Here is a 7794-nt window from a genome sequence, read left to right as displayed (position 1 = left end):
GAGGGGAAAAGAAGAGGAGAAGAGAGGGGAGAAGGGGATGGGGAAGTCACAGAGCTCATTATTAAGGCCTTTCTACTGCCAATGTTAGTCTATGGAGATTGCATGGCTGAGTGTTTGATTTTGTACATCTGTCAGGAAGGGGTGTGGCTGAAATAGAGTCCACTAATTGAAGGGGTGTCCACATACTTTTGTATATATAGTGTATGTACACATGGGTGTTGTTGCACCATACCAACGATAAGCCTGTCTTCCCCATCACATCATGAAAGGTCATGTTGATGTTCATTTAACCTCTGTCTCTCTCTTCCTCTGACTCCTCTCTTTCTCCTCTGTTTCTCTCTCTCTCTCTGTCTCTCTTTTCTCTCTCTCCTCTGTCTCTCTCTATCTCTCTGTCTCTCTCTTTCTCCTCAGATCTCCAGGCTCAAAGCGTCAGACAACTAGGTAGGTAGAGTATAAATCTACAGTGATTATAGCAGTTCAATATTAGTCAACTTTATTATCCCACATGGAGAAATTCATGTGTCCATACAAACCATTCTAAACCCCAATAACAAGTAGTGTTTTATGGAACTACTAATACTTGTCAACCACAAAGCATCACTGCTGTTAGAATAACAGAATCACTGTCATCATCTGTCCTCACCACTGTGTTTTCCTCTCTGCTGTTTACAGATGAAGACTCCGTCAGACTGGTGAATGGGACCACTTCTGTTCTGGGATAGTAGAGGTCTTCTATGAAGGAGAGTGGTTGGGTCTATGTTTAGTTGGTGGGACATGATGAGAGAGATAAGTTTGTGTGTAGAAAGCTGGATTGTGGGAATCCTGTATCTGGAATCTAGAGGACCTCTGATTGAAGATGGAAAGAGGAGGAGTCAGCCTATTGAGTGTAGTGGAGATGAGTCTTCTATTAGACAGTGTGACATCATAGGAGGACCTGGTTTCTGTGATGGTAAATATTATCATCATGGGACCCTGTTCAGGTAAGAGACTGGTCATATTGAGAGATTTATTTATACATTATACAATATTACCATGTATCATGTTTTATGTGTTTTTATTTCATTTAAATAGAGGGAGAGATGTCAGATGTATTTAAACATTATATTTGTGTTTGTCATATTGGTTTATGGGAGATGTTCATGGGCAGATCATTGTAGTTCAGATGGTACTGAAGTGAAGCTGCCTGATGGATGTCCAGCTGTTTATTTTCTATAAAGTGAAGTGAACTTATTCCTGTCTCCTGCCTGCATTATTCCCAACCTGATCCTGAGGGACTAAGAACCCATTTCTACCTCTTACAGTATCAAACATAGCAAACTACTATCTTTTATCCAACATATTTGTGTTTAGTCCTTGACAGTGTCATCAACAAAACTGATTGAATGTTCAACCAACTCTTTTTCTCCAGAGTCTGTGCGGCTTGTGGATGGAGCTGGTCTCTGCTCTGGGAGAGTGGAGGTGAAGTCCAATCAGTCCTGGGCCTCAGTGTGTGAAGCTGACTTTGACCGGCAGGATGCAGAGGTAGTCTGTAGGGATGTTGGCTGTGGGGCTCCTGCAGCTCTACAGGGGGGGCTCTATAGAGAAGGTGAGGGTCAGACCTGGGATAAAGAGTTCCAGTGTAAAGGCAAAGAGTCCCTTCTCCTGGACTGTGACACCTCAGACAGAGAGAACAACACCTGCCTACCTGGTAATGCTGTTGGACTCACCTGCTCAGGTAAGAAGAAACAGTTTGTCACTCAATCAACATTGTTTCTCACCTGGAGTGAAGAATATGAGAGACAATATAGGTGTGTTTTAGTGAGAAAATAGTAAGATTACTGTCTCTCTCTTTCTTTTCTCAGAGCCTGATGAGTGAGGCTGGTGGGAGGAGGCCAGTCGCTGTGCTGGTGGAGTGGCGTGGTACAACCAGGGAGAGTGGAGGACTGTGGGAGCTGATGACTGGGACCCAGAGGGATGTAGCTGCAGTAGTGTGTAGACAGCTGGGTTGTGGCTCCACTGTTTCAGTACTTCCTGGACACACCACTAGAGGGTTTTTAGTTTCCTGTTCTGGGTCTGAGTCTTCACTGAGGGAGTGTTCCAAGAGTTATGATCTCCTTCCTGGACTCACAGTGATCTGCTCAGGTAATAAAAGATACACTATATGGCCAATAGTATGTGGACATTAGTGGGTTCGGCTATTTCAGTCACACCTGACTGGTGTATCAAATTGAGCACATGGCCATGCAATCTCCATAGACAAATATCAGCAGTAGAAAATGTTTCTTACTGAAGATGTCAGTGAATTCAATGTGGAAACTCTCGGAGCAAGAACGGCTCAGCCGTGAGGAGTGGTAGACAACACGAGCTCACAGAAAGGACCGCCCGAGGTTCTGAACCACGTAGAGCGTAAAAATAATCCTCTGTTGTAAAACTCACTGCTGAGTTCCACATACTTTAGTCCATGTTTATATCTCCTTCCTGGACTCACAGTGATCTGCTCAGGAAATATCAACATATTATAATTATATTCAACTGATTCCTTCATTCATACAACTTCCTCTGCACTCTCATGATGACTGTTAACTTGTCAGTCTGCTTTACTAAATAGATCAATCAGTCAAGTAGGAATCAAATACAACTTAAATATCCCAGAAATGCTTTGTATTTGAGTGTTACCTCAGTGAACGTCTCTACTCACTACCACTGTCACAAAGAGAGAATGAGGGAGGAGGGAGAGGAAGAGGGAGATATGGGAGAGATCAAAATACATCTTTATCACCAAGTCTCACCAGTGATGTCATCATAACCAGTAACCTTTTCCACTCTTGGCCCATCCTGACCCTGACATACAGTATCAGACCTTGTAGATCAGATGTTACTGAAGTGAAGCTGCCTGATGGATGTCCAGCTGTTTATTTTCTATAAACGTGAAGTGAACTTATTCCTGTCTCCTACTGCATAATTCCCAACCCGATCCTGAGTGACTAAGAACCCATTTCTACCTCTTACAGTATCAAACATAGCAAACTACAATCTTTTATCCAACATATTTGTGTTTAGTCCTTGACAGTGTCATCAACAAAACTGATTGAATGTTCAACCAACTCTTTTTCTCCAGAGTCTGTGCGGCTTGTGGGTGGAGCTGGTCTCTGCTCTGGGAGAGTGGAGGTGAAGTCCAATCAGTCCTGGGCCTCAGTGTGTGAAGCTGACTTTGACCGGCAGGATGCAGAGGTAGTCTGTAGGGATGTTGGCTGTGGGGCTCCTGCAGCTCTACAGGGGGGGCTCTATGGAGAAGGTGAGGGTCAGACCTGGGATAAAGAGTTCCAGTGTAAAGGCAAAGAGTCCCTTCTCCTGGACTGTGACACCTCAGACAGAGAGAACAACACCTGCCTACCTGGTAATGCTGTTGGACTCACCTGCTCAGGTAAGAAACAGTTTGTCACTCAATCAACATTGTTTCTCACCTGGAGTGAAGAATATGAGAGACAATATAGGTGTGTTTTAGTGAGAAAATAGTAAGATTACTGTCTCTCTCTTTTCTTTTCTCAGAGCCTGATGATGTGAGTCTGGTGGGAGGAGGCAGTCGCTGTGCTGGTGGAGTGGAGTGGTACGACCAGGGAGAGTTGAGGACTGTGGGAGCTTTCTCTGACGTGATGTCTATAGCTGCAGTAGTGTGTAGACAGCTGGGTTGTGGCTCCACTGTTTCAGTACCACCTGGAAACACCACTAGAGGGTTTGGAGTTTCCTGTTCTGGGTCTGAGTCTTCACTGAGGGAGTGTAGAAGAATGTATGATCTCCGTCCTGAACTCACCGTGATCTGCTCAGGTAATAACAAGATACACTATATGGCCAATAGTATGTGGACATCAGTGGATTTGGCTATTTCAGCCACACCTGACAGGTGTATCAAATTGAGCCCACAGCCATGAAATCTCCATAGACAAATATCAGCAGTAAAATGTCCTTACTGAAGATGTCATAGAATTTCAACGTGGAACATCTCGGAGCAACAACGGCTCAGCCGTGAAGTGGTAGACAACACAAGCTCACAGAATGGACCACTGAGTGCTGAACCACGTAGAGCGTAAAAATATTCCTCTGTTGTAAAACTCACTGCTGAGTTCCACATACTTTAGTCCATGTATTATATCTCCTTCCTGGACTCACAGTGATCTGCTCAGGAAATATCAACATATTATAATTATATTCAACTGATTTCCTTCATTCATACAACTTCCTCTGCACCTCTCATGATGACTGTTTAACTTGTCAGTCTGCTTTACTAAATAGATCACTCAGTCAAGTAGGAATCAAATACAACTTAAATATCCCAGAATGATTTTGTATTTGAGTGTTACCTCAGTGAACGTCTCTACTCACTACCACTGTCACATGTCATGTTATTGTCACATCTAAATGAGGAAAGTAGTTGAGGTGCTACGTTTTCTTTTTCTCTCCTCTTGTTCCAGATGTCCTGCTTCAGCCTGATATCAACATATGTTGTCTCAGTGACTGTAGGCCCACTACTCATGTTGCCCTGTGAGGGAGGGGTGGCTGGCACTGTTACATGCTGATGTTATTGTCATATCTATAGGAAACTAGTTGAAGAGGTTTTTCTTGTTCTCTTTTATTGTTACAGATCTCCTGGTCCAGCCTGATATCTTCCTGACTGACCCAATGGGAGGGGTCTTCAGGGGCCACCAGGGGCCTGAGATGTTCAGGGGCTACAACTTCACCATCACCTGCTCTACTCAGCCACAGTACCCAGGAGGCTCCTTCCTCCTCACGTTCACCGGCTCCAACAGAACCCAGACCCAGCCAGCTGTCAATCACTCTGCTGCCTTCCTCTTCCCTGCTGCAGATGACTCCCACCAAGGGAACTACAGCTGTGTTTATGAGAATTATGTTTTCTCTCATAACTTCTCCTCTGAGAGTGAGCTCCTCTCCCTCACCATCACAGGTAACTGAACATGAACCAGACTTATAACTTTGTCATTGACAGATTTCCCACAGATCTATGTGATGATGATCAGTCCCCTCATCAAAGGTGTTTCTGTTTGCAGCCTCTCCTCTGCCAGCCTTCATCATCAGACACGTTGTAGTGCTGCTGATCCTACTGACATCCATCACCACCTCCTACCTGTACTACAAGGTAAAGACATTTACTCAGACGTTACAAGTCATTTAAACTAGAGGGAGAGGGTGAGGGGGAGAGAGAATGGAGATACTAGAGAGTAAATATCTGACTGTTGGTGCTGTGTCTCCCTAGCCCACCAGGAGGCAGAAGAGAGTGAACAGGGTGAGCAGCATGGATCTTTATGTCAATGCCATGGAGATGGTCTCTCTGAGCTCCAGAGCTGAAGCTGGACCGGGAGAGGAGAGAGCAGCCCAGGGGACGGAGTAGGAGGAGAATGAAGCTGACCCTACATGCTGATCTTAGGTCAGTTTTGTGTTTTAAATCGATGGTCAGCAGTGGACTGATGTTTAAAATGTGGTGACAAACCTGAAGTGGTTTTAATTTTAATAACAAGTTCAGAAATAGTTTATCTTTCTAGTACCTTGGAAGAAATCTAAAAGTAGTGACTGCAACCACCATTATTCATTTAGTTTGGTTTTTACCACCAGAGTAACATGGGGTTTGGGGTAACATGGGGTTTGGTAACATGGGTTTTGGGTAACATGGGGTTTGGGTGACATGGGGTTTTTGGGTAACATGGGGTTTTTGGGTAACATGGGGTTTGGGTAACATGGGATTTTGGGTAACATGGCGATTTGGATAACATGAGATTTGGGTAACATGGGGTTTCGGGTAACATGGGGTTTGAGTAACATGGGGTTTGGGGCAACATGGGGTTTGGGTAACATGGGGTTTTGGTAACATGGGGTTTGGGGCAACATGGGGTTTGGGTAACATGGGGTTTTGGTAACATGGGGTTTTTGGGTAACATGGGGTTTGGGTATCATGGGGGTTGGGTATCATAGGGTTTTGGGTAACATGGGGTGTGGGGTAACATGGGGTTTTGGTAACTGGGGTTTGGGGCAACATGGGGTTTGGATAACATGGGGGTTTTGGTAACATGGGGTGTTGGGTAACATGGGGTTTTTGGGTAACATGGGTTTTGGGTAACATGGGTTTTGGGTAACATGAGGTTTGGGTAACATGAGGTTTGGGTAACATGGGGTTTGGGGTAACATGGGTTTGGGTAACATGAGGTTTGGGTAACATGAGGTTTATGTAACATGGGGTTTTGGGTAACATGGGGTTTGGGGTAGCATGGGGTTAGGGTAACATGCAGTTTTGGGGTAACATGGGGTTTGGTAACATGGGGTTTTGGGTAACATGGGGTTTTGGGTAACATGGGGTTTTGGGTAACATGGGGTTTTGGGTAACATGGGGTTCTGGGTAACATGCAGTTTTGGGTAACATGGGGTTTGGTAACATGGGGTTTTGGGTAACATGGGGTTTTGGGTAACATGGGGTTTTGGGTAACATGGGGTTTTGGGTAACATGGGGTTTGGGGTAACAATCGGTTTTTAATTATTTTAAGCTCAATTACGTCTCATGTTCCAGTATTGCTTCTTATCTTTATTTAGTGTCTCTTAGATTCTTTATCTTATTTAGTGTCTCTTAGATTCTTTATCTTATTTAGTGTCTCTTAGATTCTTCATCTTATTTAGTGTCTCTTAGATTCTTTATCTTATTTAGTGTCTCTTAGATTCTTTATCTTGAAGTGTTTCCATTATTAGTCCAGGTATTATTATAATCATCTGTTCATTCTTTGTATTTTGAAACATTTTTTAATAAAGGGGTTTGTTGTTGTTTACCTCTCAGGATGTTATTGATTATAAACGTTATGATATTGATTATGATGTAGATTAGTGTTATGTTGTTAGTAGTATAGAGATAATGATGTTATTGATTATAAATGTTATGATATTGATTATGAAGTAGATTATTGTTATGATGTTGCTCTCTAAACTGCCATGTAATCAACTGGATGCTTTTAATAAAATTACAGGCTGTCAGTCTTGTGTGATTTAATTATTAGACAGACTACAACATACAGTATGAATTAACTGAGATCAGTCTGTGTGATTTAATTATTAGACAGACTACAACATACAGTATGAATTAACTGAGATCAGTCTGTGTGATTCCCCTCTTGGACAGACTACAACATACAGTATGAATTAACTGAGATCAGTCTGTGTGATTCCCCTCTTGGACAGACTACAACATACAGTATGAATTACTGAGATCAGTCTGTGTGATTCCCCTCTTGGACAGACTACAACATACAGTATGAATTAACTGAGATCAGTCTGTGTGATTCCCCTCTTGGACAGACTACAACATACAGTATGAATTAACTGAGATCAGTCTGTGTGATTCCCCTCTTGGACAGACTACAACATACAGTATGAATTAACTGAGATCAGTCTGTGTGATTCCCCTCTTGGACAGACTACAACATACAGTATGAATTAACTGAGATCAGTCTGTGTGATTCCCCTCTTGGACAGACTACAACATACAGTATGAATTAACTGAGATCAGTCTGTGTGATTCCCCTCTTAGACAGACTACAACATACAGTATGAATTAACTGAGATCAGTCTTGTGTGATTTAATTATTAGACAGACTACAACATACAGTATGAATTAACTGAGATCAGTCTGTGTGATTCCCCTCTTGGACAGACTACAACATACAGTATGAATGAACTGAGATCAGTCTGTGTGATTCCCCTCGTGGACAGACTACAACATACAGTATGAATTAACTGAGATCAGTCTGTGTGATTCCCCTCTTG

The 7794-nt window shown here is 43.0% G+C and overlaps 1 long non-coding RNA gene across 1 annotated transcript; it reads left to right on the top strand.

Moving 5' to 3' along the window:
- The first annotated feature begins 1680 nt into the window (after window positions 1-1680).
- Window positions 1681-4668, top strand: LOC116369548 (uncharacterized). Its single transcript, XR_004208632.1, has 3 exons — window positions 1681-1714; window positions 3529-3804; window positions 4619-4668. It is a non-coding gene; the product is annotated as an uncharacterized LOC116369548 (long non-coding RNA).
- The last annotated feature ends 3126 nt before the right edge of the window (window positions 4669-7794 follow it).

The sequence above is a fragment of the Oncorhynchus kisutch genome, unplaced genomic scaffold, assembly GCF_002021735.2.
Source record: "Oncorhynchus kisutch isolate 150728-3 unplaced genomic scaffold, Okis_V2 scaffold2213, whole genome shotgun sequence".
NCBI lineage: Eukaryota > Metazoa > Chordata > Actinopteri > Salmoniformes > Salmonidae > Oncorhynchus > Oncorhynchus kisutch.
This window is presented reverse-complemented; position numbering and strand designations above follow the sequence as displayed.